Raw genomic sequence first — 11861 nt, 5'->3', positions numbered from 1 at the left:
GGTACTTCATATTTTATAGTATTTAAATATGATGCTATTCTTATTTTATTTTTAACTGGTTTTGCTGATATATTGTAAAGCTATTTATGTTGTAGCTGGCCTTACAGGTTTTCAATTGCTTTTCTTAAATTTTCTAGAAAAACAATTGTATCATCTAAAAATAATGAATTATTTTGTAAATAAATAGATAGCTCTTCTTTTTGGTTCCTTTTTTTTTTTTCCTGCCTCACTGCATCCCCTACAACGGTGTTATAGAATCCATGATCCACAGAACACTGTTGTACCATGAATTTGGAAAATCCTGGGTATTTCATTTTCCTCTCATAGGTTTACAACTTACACTTCTTGTCTAGGGCTATGTGAATTCATATGGTAATGAAACCTAGTTAACTTATTTAACTTTGTATCACTAGTGTACCTAGTATCTAAAAAATATACATTGGCAATCCCAGTCTCAAATATCCCCATCCTGCAAGCTTATGTCCTCTTAGCCTTTCCCACCTAGAAATTCTACAGTCACTACTGCTTGGGGGAAGGGTATAGCTCAAGTGGTAGAGTGCATGTTCAGCATCCAAGAGGTCCCGGGTTCAAGCCCCAGTACCTCCTTCAAGCTGAGATCAATGAAGGAACCTAGTCACCTTCCCCTCAGAAAAAACAAACAATACAAACCACTGCTTGTAAAACCTGTGTTCACTGGTTGAAGTTAAGATAACTCTGGACAACAGTTTCTAAACAATGTTGAAAAATAGTTGTGATAAAAAAGCATCTTTGAGTTATGATGTATCATATTAGTTAAATCTGTCAGTTTATGTTTTTCTTTCTTGAATGGACTTGCCAGAGGTTTATATAACTGATATTTTAAAAGAATCTTCTCTTTAATTGATTAATTCTATACTTTCTGTGTGCTTTAATTTGATTCCTGCTTTTATGTTTACTATGTTTTCCTTGAATGTACTTTGCCATCATCCTTTCTAATTTGGGGGTTTAGATCCTTCGTTCATTATTTTCATATTTTCAACTACATATAAAAATGTATGGGTTTTAGCAAAATGCTAAAATGCCCCTCTTATTAAAGAAAAGAAAGTGGAGGAGACTGGTTAAATTTCAGGCTCATTGCTTCTCTCATAGACTGCAATACATTAATTAAACCTCATATCAGAAAAGCTAATGTAGATAAGAATAAAGGATGTAAGGGCCACACCATCTTCTGGCTGACCGTGGTGGATGTTTTGAGGGCAGCTCACCCGCAGCCTGTGTGCACCACACTGCCTCCTGTGGAAGCCTGAGCCAGCTGTGGAGCTTTCTCCCTTTGTCTCATAACCATGTCCACAAACGAGAATGCTAATTCACCAGCTGCCTGCCTTAACAGATTCAAGAACAAGGGGAAAGACAGTACAGAAATGAGGAGGCACCAAATAGAAGTTAATGTGGAGCTGAGGAGAGCCAAGAAGGACCACCAGACGCTGAAAAGGAGAAATGTCAGCTCTTTTCCCGATGATGCTACTTCTCCACTGCAGGAAAACTGCAACAACCAGGGCACTGTGAATTGGTCTGTTAATGACATTGTCAAAGGCACAATAGCAACAATTTGGAAAGCCAGCTCCAAGCTACTCAAGCTGCTAGGAAACTGCTTTCTAGGGAAAAGCAGCCCCTCATAGACAACATAATCCAGGCTGCTTTGATTCCAAAATTTGTGTCCTTCTTGGGCAGAACTGAATGTAGTCCCATTCAGTTTGAATTGCTTGAGCCCTCACTAACATTGCTTCCGGGACATCAGAACAGACCAAGGCGGTGGTAGATGGTGGTGTTATCCCAGCATTCATTTCTCTGTTGGCATCGCCCCATGCTCACATCAGTGAACAAGCTGTGTGGGCTCTAGGGAACGCTGCAGGTGATGGCTCAGTGTTTTGAGACTTGGTTATCAAGTCTGGTGCAGTTGGCCCACTGTTAGCTCTTCTTGCAGTTCCTGATATGCCATCTTTAGCACGTGGTTACTTATGTAATCTTATCTGGACACTCTCAAATCTTCGTCACAATAGGAATCCCTCACCCACCTTGGATGCTGTTGAGCAGATTCTTCCTACTTTAGTTCATCTCCTGCATCACGATGATCCAGAAGTATTAGCAGATACCTGCTGGGCCATTTCCTACCTTACCGATGGTCCAAATGAATGAACTGAAATGGTTATGAAGACAGGGGTTGTACACTGACTTGTGAAGCTTTCAGGAGCTAGTGAACTGCCAATTGTGACTCCTGCGCTAAGAGCCATAGGAAATATTGTCACTGGGACAGACAAGTAGACTCAGGTTGTAATAGATGTAGGAGCACTTGCCGTCTTTCCCAGTCTGCTAACAAACTCCAAAACCAATATTCAGAAGGAAGCTACATGGACAATGTCAAACACCATGGCTGGCCGCCAGGACCAGATACAGCAAGTTGTAGATGATGGGTTAGTCCCGCCCCTTGTTGGTGTTCTCTCTAAGGCAGACTTTTAAGACAAAAAAGGAAGCTGTATGGGCTGTGACCAACTATACAAGCGGTGGAACAGTTGAACAGATCATATATCTGGTTCATTGTGACCTAATAGAACTGCTGATGAGCCTCTAACTGCAAAAGATACCAAGATTATTCTGGTTATTCTGGATGCCACTTCAAATATCTTTCAGACTGCTGAGAAATTAGGTGAAACTGAGAAACTTAGTATAATGATTGAAGAATGTAGAGGTTTGGACAAAATTGAAGCTCTACAAAACCATGAAAATGAGTCTGTGTACAAAGCTTCATTAAATCTGATTGAGAAGTATTTCTCTGCAGAGGAAGAGGAAGATCAAATGTTGTGCCAGAAACTACCTCTGGAGGCTGTACATTCCAAGTTCAGGATGGCCCTGCTGGGACCTTTAACTTTTAGATTGCACAGCTGAGGCATAAAGTTGTTTGTTGTGTACTAAGTTTGGAATAAGTTTGTCTTACTGTTTCTCTACTAAGAACTCCTTTTACGTGTGGTTTGTTACTGCAGCACTTTTTACAACAAAACTATACTTGAACAGTTCCAAACTGTAAACAGTATGAAGCTTCTCCTGTCAACGGGTTTCTAATTTCTACATGGAATTTCATATCTTGCAGTGTCCTGTAAATAAAGATTAAATTCCACCCATTTCTTTAAAAAAAAAAAAAAAAGAATGCAAGGCTTTTGGAAACAAGTTTGTAAAATAATGAGGTATGAAGGACCCAAACACCCAGTTTCCTTTCAGCTGTGGGCAAATCCAAGTCACGTAACTGGCATAGGAGAGCTCCACTGAAATGAAAACACATCATCTTCAGGGGATCTTCTGGAAATAAAAATAGGCCTTATATTCAACCCAAATTTGTTTTATGATTTGAGAGGCTATCTTCATTTGGGTCCCTCCAGAAGCCAACCCTGCAGCAAGAATTCTCAAGTAAGTGGTTCATTTGGAAAGCAATCCCAGGAAACAGCAGTAGGGGAGTGTGGAAGTGAGGGGAGGAAGGAAGACAATAAAAAGAACATTGTCAAGCAAGTTCCCACTATGGACCCCTGGAGCTTGATTCTGCTATGGAACCCTGAGGCCAATGTAGAGCATGTGCCTCAGAATTGCCCACCCCAGGGGTGAGGAAGCTGGGGTAGTTATATATCCAACAACTCCCATCAGCTGGTAGAAGACTGCTAAATGTAGGGGCCACTACTGGCCCCCAGCTTGTACATGCAAAGTCCACAGTGGGGAGTCAGATTGACCAGCATTAAGTGATAAAGGTGAGGAGCTATGATGGGGGTGGAGAGTGAGGGGATGGGAAGTGTCCTGACAGCTGTGTATGGGCATTGGATTTCCTTCCATTTGACCAGCCATAAGTGTCTCACCCAGGCTTGATACCAGTGCCTGCAGTTACTGATGGGCTAATTTGCTTTCTGGGAGACATAAAACTTTAAAAGGGATTTGTTTCTGGTCTAAATGTGACTATGACCTACTTTCATCTCATCATCAGAGAAGCATCCTCTGGAAATGCAACCAAGAAAGAGCAAAGGTTGAGCCCACGGATGCTGTCCAGGAGTGGAAAAGCTGCACAGAGCCAGGGATGCGGAAAGTCTCTCTCCAAAGTTAGGACACATCAGAAATCTCTCTGGGGTTGTTGCTAAAGGGATTCAAACTTCAGGGTGTTGAGGTGAACAGAGGAGTAAAAAAGGCAAAGGAGACAAATTGCACCTTCATGACAATTTTACTGTCTTAACAGTTGCTTTACTCTCTAGAGACTCCTGCTGTTTTAGGCCCTAAATCGTCATTAAGGGAAAGCATCATCTCTCCTAGCTCTAGTTCAATCTAGATGATCTGAGGTCAATTTCTTCTGAACAGAAAGGGAAATAAAAACTGCTACACCCAGGGAGTAGTTGTAACAACTGATTAAATGTAGGGAAAGCCTTTTGATCACTAAGTGTTTGCTAATAAAAGCAAGTAGTTCTCACAAGAATTTGTTCAGCTTAATTAGTGAGGCAATTTGTTCTCCAAAGCACAATACAAATGCAATATAAATAAAAGGGATTTGACCCTGTTTTTCATTGCCAAATTTCCAAGAATGGAGAATAATAAAATCTAGGTTCCAGTGCCTCATTTACAAAGATGAATTTACTCTCCAAAGTTATATTTTGAAAATTAAAATGTGTTCCTACCAGAGATTTCTGGTCAAGATGGTGAAGTGGTAGGACCACGAGCTCACCTTTCTTTGCTACTACAAAAAGAACACAACTCACTGCTAGGCAACCATCAAAAAAGAAGAAAGACTGGAACCTAGCAAAGAAGATCACCTTCAACTGGAAACAAGGTTTCCACAGCAGGATGGTAAGAGGGGTGTGCTCATGATATAATTGGGTCCCACACTCCCCAGGGTGGGTGGTGTACAAGCTGAAGATTTGTCAAGTCGCAGAGGCCCTCCCACAGGAGTGAGAGTTCTAAGCCCCATGTCAGGCTCCCCAGCCCAGGGTTCTGGCACTGGGAAGAGGAGAAGATCCCAGGACATCTGGTTTTGAAGGCCAGCAGGGCTTAACTCCAGGAGCCCCACAGGACTAGGGGAGATAGAGGCTTCATTCTCTTGGGAAGAATACATAGAATCTCAGGTGCACCAGGTCCAAAGGCAGAGGCACTGATTTCACAGGAACCTGGGCCAGGCCTTCCTGCTGGATTTGGATGGTCTCCTGGGGACGTAGGGGATGGCTGTGGCTCACTCAGGGGACATAAAAGCTGGTGGCAGATATGCTGGGAGTGTTCATCTACATGAACTTTCTTGGAGGCTGACGTCTTGATTGGATCATTAGCACCAAGACCTAGCCCCACCCAACAGCCTGTAGGGAAGCCTCAGACTAAAGAACATACAGGGTGGGAACACAGTCCCACCCATCAGCAGATCTGCCGAGCCACAAAGGCCTCTAGACAAGGCCCTACCCACCACAGGTCCAGGACCAATCTTCACCGAGCAGTGGGCAGGCCCCAGCTCCTCCCGCCAGGAAACCTGCATAAGCCTCTAGTCCTGCCTCATCCACCAGGGAGCAGATATCAAAAGTAAGAAAACAACAATCCCAAAGCCTGTGGAAGGAATCCACAAACACAGACCAGACTGTACATTAGGACTGGCTGGACCCTGGCCCTTGGGTGACAAGAGAGGAGTGTGCTGCTGGGACACATAGGACGTCTCCCACAGAGAACCACCTCTCCAAGGTTCAGAAACATAACTAACCTACCTAAAAATACAAATAGAAAGATAAACAATGTGAGGCAGCAGAGGAATATCTCCCAGGCAAAGGCATAAGATAAAATCCCAGAAGAAAAAGTAAGTGATGAGAAGATAGGCAATTTGTCTGAGAAAGTGTTTAAAGTAATGATGGCAAAGATGTTCAGAGAACTCAAGAGGAGTGTAGATGCACAGAGTGAAGTTTTTAGCAAAGAGTTGGAAAATATAAAAAATACCCAAACAGAGTTGAAGAATAAAATCACTGAAATAAATAGCACACTAGAAGGAATCAAGAATAGACCAAATGAGACAGAAGAATGGATCAGTGAGCTAGAAGACAGATTAGTGGAAATCACTACTGCAAAACAGAAAAAAGAAAAAAAAAAAACCAAAAAGAATTGAGGAAAGATTAAGAGAACTCTGGAACAACATAAAGCACCCTAATATTCACATTATAGGGGTCCCAGAAAGAGAAGAGAGAAAGAAAGGACCTAAGAAAATTTTTGAAGAGATAACAACTGGAAACTTCCCCAACTTGGGAAAGGAAACAGACACCCAAGTCCAGGAAGCTCAGAGAGTCCCACACAGAATCAACCCAAAGAGGAACACACCAAGGCACATAGTAATCAAATTGACAAAAATGAAGGATAAGGAGAAAATGTTAAAAATTAGCAAGAGAAAAGCAACAAATAACATACAGGGAGCTCCCATAGGGTTATCAGCTGATTTTTCAGCAGAAACTCTACAGGCCAGAAGGGAGTGGCAAGATATATTTAAAGTGATGAAAGGGAAAAACCTACAACTAAGAATACTCTATCCAGCAAGCCTGTCATTCAGATTTGATGGAGAAATCAAAAGCTTCACAGATAAACAAAAGCTAAAAGAATTCAGCACCACCAAACCAGCTTTACAACAAATGTTAAAGGAACTTCTGTAGTCATCAAACTATAAGAAAAGAGAACAAAAAGAAGAAAGAAGGAAAGAAAGAAGGAAAGAAAGAAAGAAGGAAAGAAAGAAGGAAAGAAGGAAAGAAGGAAAGAAAGAAAGAAGGAAAGAAAGAAAGAAAGAAAGAAAGAAAGAAAGAAAGAAAGAAAGAAAGAAAGAAAGAAAGAAAGAAAGAAAGAAAGAAAGAAAGAAAGAAAGAAAGAAAGAAAGAAAGAAAGAAGGAAGGAAAGAAGGAAAGAAGGAAAGAAGGAAAGAAGGAAAGAAAGAAAGAACCTACAAAAGATCGCTTTGGCAGTTAGGGGTCTTTTGTGGTACCATATAAATTTTGGAATTGTTGTCCTAGTTCTCTGAAAAATGCTGTGAATAGTTTGACAGGTGTTGCATTGGATCTGTAGATTGCTTTGGGTTGTACAGCCATTTTGATAATGATGATTCTTCCAATCCAAGAGCACAAGATATCTTTCCATTTCATTGTATCATCATCAATTTCCTTTATCAATGTTTTACAGTTTTCAGAGTATAGGTAACCTCCTTGGCTAAGCTTATTTCTAGGTATTTTGTTCTTTTTGATGCAATGAAAATGTTTATGCCAGTTATAAAATTCCAGTTTTTGTAGTGGAAAAAAAAAGTGAATGAAGGGCTACAAATGGCAAAATAGCCTTCTTTCTTATGGGTAAGTTGTATCCCATTACATATATATGCTGCATCTTCTTTATCCATTCATCTATTGATGTGCATTTAGGATGCTTCCATATCTTGGCAATTATAATGTTGCTGTTAATAGCAGTGTGTATGAATATTTTTGAATTAATTCTTATTTTGTGCTTGGCTTTATTCCTTTGATAATTGTGTGGGTTTGAAAAGCTGAAGTTCTAAACATTCTTAAAGACAGTGAATAGCACATATATGTACATTTTAAAAATATTGCAGTATGTTGTTTATATGTGTTTACATGTGATATGTTGTATATGTGCAGTCAAATTGTAAAAATTCTACTTAATAAAACTGAAAAATGAAAAAAAAATTGCTCCCACTAATACCATGCCCTTTTAATAAATGTAGTTCTCTTCCACTCATTAGTTGGGGGAGGGACTTTAATTGAACTATAGTTAATTTGCACATTATTTGAGATTTATAAGCTACTTACTACAGAATAGTCACCAATAGTGCTGGTCTTTAAGTATTTTGCTGTATGGAACTATGAGTAGGTACCATCAAGATGCTTTTCCTCTGCAGAAAATATTTCATTTTACCTAGGTCTTCATCACCTGTCTGCATTTTTGATGAATGGCTTTCTCAACTAAAGCTCTCACACAGCAATTTGCAGTTCTATTTTTTCCTCCTCATTTCTGGCGATAAACAAGTGTGTCCCTATATAACTCCTTCTTGATTTCAGCTTGAATTTAGAGGGCACAGGAATATTGTACAGGATCAGTTTCTGTGCCACTCAGATCTGCCCACATGCCTTGCTTTCTGGCCCTGGAGATAACTTGTAATTGTGGAGTCAGGTCACTGATGCTGGCTGCAAACCAGCCAACTCCTCAGACAGGCCAAGTGACAGAAGCTAAAGGTACAGTGGAGTTACACCCATGGGGTGGCTGACCAGTGGGAGGCAGAGTTGTGGGGGTTAGAGCTGGGAGGGGTCTCCTTTTTTCTTTTTCTCCCAGATAGGCTATTTGGAAATTCTGAAGATGTCGTATGAAATCAAGCAATTAGCCCTGTTTGTTAGACTCTGAGATCAGCTAAGTAATCTTTTTTCTCTGTTTTTAAAATTGTGGTTAAAAAAATGTAACATAAAATTGATCACGTCTGCTATATTTAGGTGTACAGTAGAGCAGTGTTAACTATATGCACATTGTTGTGCAACAGAGCTCTATAATTTTTTCATCTTGAAAAACTGACACTCTGTACCCTTTTCTCCCTCTCCTCAGCCCCTGGCCACCTCTATTTACTTTTTCTAAGAGTGACTACTTTAGGTACCCCATATAAGTGGCATCATGCAATATTTGTCTTTTTGTGATGTTGAGCAATAATCAGTATCGAGACTGCACAGAACAAAGAGTTTTATTTTGTGTTCTTAAGAATAGCAATTTGGGAGACACAGATTTGGGTAAAACTGAGTGTTCTGAGGAAGAAATAGTCAGGGGCTTATAAAGACAAAAGCCACAAGGTTGTTAACAGTTATCTGAAGAGGACTGTGATCAACTCCGAGGCAAGTCAGGAAATATTTGTCCTTAAGAAATCATGAGTTATTTTAGAGTAAGTGTCTGACAGGTATCTTGAGTTTCTGGCAGGTGTTCTGGGTGCCTACATTAAGAAAATAAGTGGTCAAAAGATGAGATTCCATCCAGGCTGAGATGTGCATAAGTCACACTTCCACAGTGGCCCCCTAAGTTCATTCCAGAGAGCTCTCTTAGCAATACTGAATCAATTTTTATTTTATTTTCACAGTGGCAGGCTTATTTCACTTAGCATAATGTCCTTAAGTTTCATCCATGTTGTAACATAAGACAGGATTTCCTTCTTTTTAAGGCTGAATAATATTCCATTGCATGTATATATCATAGTTTCTTTATTCATTCACCTGTGAATGGACTTCAGTTGCTTCCACCTCTTGGATACTGTGAATAATGTTGCAGTAAATTTGAATGTGCAAATAGCTGTTCAAGGCCCAGTTTCAGTTCTTTGGGGTATATAACCACACCTCCATGTATTTGAGCTGCCTACTTTCCTGCCTCATTTGCTTTTTTCTCTCACTCCTGATCCCCTGGGTTTGCCCAGTCATGTGCTGGTGGATGTGAAACAACTGGCTCTCCTAGGATGGTCCCAAAATAAACACTGGCTGATATTTTCATTTATAATGAATAAGAAGAAAGTGAAATTACAAAGACATATCAATGAGACAAGTCAAGCTCTGATTTGTATCATTTGCCTATTTCTGTGGTGTAAATACTCTCACCACAGCTGTTTTCAAGCTGCTAACATAATGTTATTGGAAGTAGAGTTGGAAGGAGGAATGGAGTAACATATCATTACTGGACATTTTTCTATCAAGTTTGAAACATAGATAACCTCAAGAGTTTAGATAATAGGAAAATATAATCAAATAATCAAGAAGTAATGAGACAGGTTGGGATCTGGGACTTGGGACCCTTCGCTGCAGTGCTTTCACCTTGACTAAAGTCTCCTCTGAGCAACAGAATACAAAGAAACTATAAGGGGCTAAACATAACTGCATCCATGTGCTGTTGTGGCAAATTATTAACAAGATACAAAAAGACCAAAAATCCAACTGCCACTTCTGAGGTGTCCAGAGCAAAAGCAGGGTACTGCACATGACCCCTGCACACGGCACCACCCATGGGGTGGGCTGACCACCTAAGCCACCCCTCTGGCCCAACCATGGATCTGCCCCTACCCTCACCCCATTTCAGGGACCAGCTTGCCCCTTACCCAGGGAGCAAGCAAGGGAAACTATTACTTGTTCCCCCTCCCTCGTGCTGCAGCATGAGTCCAAATAGAGCCTTACCTGAATTTCTCACTTGATCTTATCCACTTCTATTGATTATAGAGTCACCGAACCCTGGTTGACTAACAGGAATGTTTGGGAAATTTATTACTTTTGTTTTTCATATAATTTCTTTAATTGAAAATCTATGTAATTTAAGTTTTAATGATGTCAGTGTTTTACCAAAATCCCTGAAAAGTAAACAATTAACTCTTGTGAGACAGTACAAGCCAGCTCCAGGACACCACTGGTTTGCACTCTGGAACAAAGTACTAAGCCGTAAGCTTTCCCCTTGGGCTCTGCCTTCTAGGAAATGTAGACTATGAGAAAAATCTTCGAAACAATTGTGATGTGTTTTATTGTTTCTTATTATTTTTACCTTTTCTTACTCATTTATCTTCCTAATAAAAAGGAAAAGAGAGAAAGAAGGAAGGAGGGATGGAGGGAAGGATGGAGGAAGCCAACACTCAGTAGTAGCCAAAGACCCAGAGTCGTCCTTAAATATTTTTCATAAAGCCCCTGGGACCTTTATATCATTCCAGGGCAAAGAAAGAATAAAGGAAGAACTCCCAATATTGATCAGGTTCAACTGCCTTCTCATCCAGCATTATAGGGACTCAGAGTTTTGTTTACTTAGATTTAAATGTACATGCTTGTGCCTTTATTCACAGAGCACAGCCCCCTCCAAGTCTATTGGTTTCTATCACTTAACAACTGCATAACAAATGAAAGGAGCACTGTTAGAAGAGCATAAAGGAAGGAAGCCAATAATATGATTTTATGTCCCCTCCCACGATCAAAGTGTTGATCCTAGGAATCTCCTCTCATGATCAAATTTTCTCCACTGGGGGTCTTGTTGACCCATTGTGACATGTACCTCATTTGTGAACAGTACACAATTCCCCATTCTTAGCCTTTTATCATAAAATATCACAAATGAGGAACAAATTCCATAATGCCCAAAATTTCATAGGGAAAAAAATCTGTTCTTACAAACATTCTAAGTCACAGGCCATATTTCCTCCATACGTAAGAAATGCAAGGAGTTAAGAGCTGCTAAATTACTGTCTAGGAGAAGTAGAAGAATCTTGACCGAGGGAAATTGCCTGTAAATCTCTGTTCCTCATTCTGAGTGATTATGTCATCCCAATCACATCTAAGTGCTTCCTTTCTAAGTCCTCCCCTAACATATTCTTCACCCACTTTCCTATTGGGGATAATTATCTTTTTGCTTCTGAAGAAATTAAAATATTATGTTTTCTAACCCGTATGTTGCAAATGCTTTCTTAATGTCATTTGGCTTGCAAGTCATTCATAAACATGTATGTAGACACATCTATCGATATTTTGTGACCATTTTCTTAAGGGACCACTTTTCCCCCGTTATTTCCTTCAACCATGCCCCTTCCCATTCCTTAAATTTAAAATTTTAAAAATTCCCTTAATCTTGGCAATGGTTGGATTCCTCTGTTGGCTGTCATCATTCCTCTGGCTATCTATGGACATAGCAGACTTCTGGGTAGAAGATGTTTAAATGCTGGCACCAACATGGGGTGAGTGCAGGTTCTCCTGAGAGCCCTGAAGGACAATCACCACTCGGTACTCGATAAGGGAGGTCCGGCTCCACTTGATCTCTTCCCTCCTGCTTCATGTCTCTTCACCAGTGGTGTATTG

The 11861-nt window shown here is 40.3% G+C and overlaps 1 pseudogene; it reads left to right on the top strand.

Moving 5' to 3' along the window:
* The first annotated feature begins 1322 nt into the window (after positions 1-1322).
* Positions 1323-2909, top strand: LOC105067728 (importin subunit alpha-1 pseudogene; annotated as a pseudogene).
* Positions 2910-11861: the final 8952 nt, after the last annotated feature.

Source organism: Camelus bactrianus, chromosome 15 (genome assembly GCF_048773025.1).
Source record: "Camelus bactrianus isolate YW-2024 breed Bactrian camel chromosome 15, ASM4877302v1, whole genome shotgun sequence".
In the NCBI taxonomy this organism is placed as follows: Eukaryota; Metazoa; Chordata; class Mammalia; order Artiodactyla; family Camelidae; genus Camelus; species Camelus bactrianus.
The sequence above is the reverse complement of the archived record's forward strand: the minus strand, read 5'-3'. Positions and strand labels throughout refer to the sequence as shown.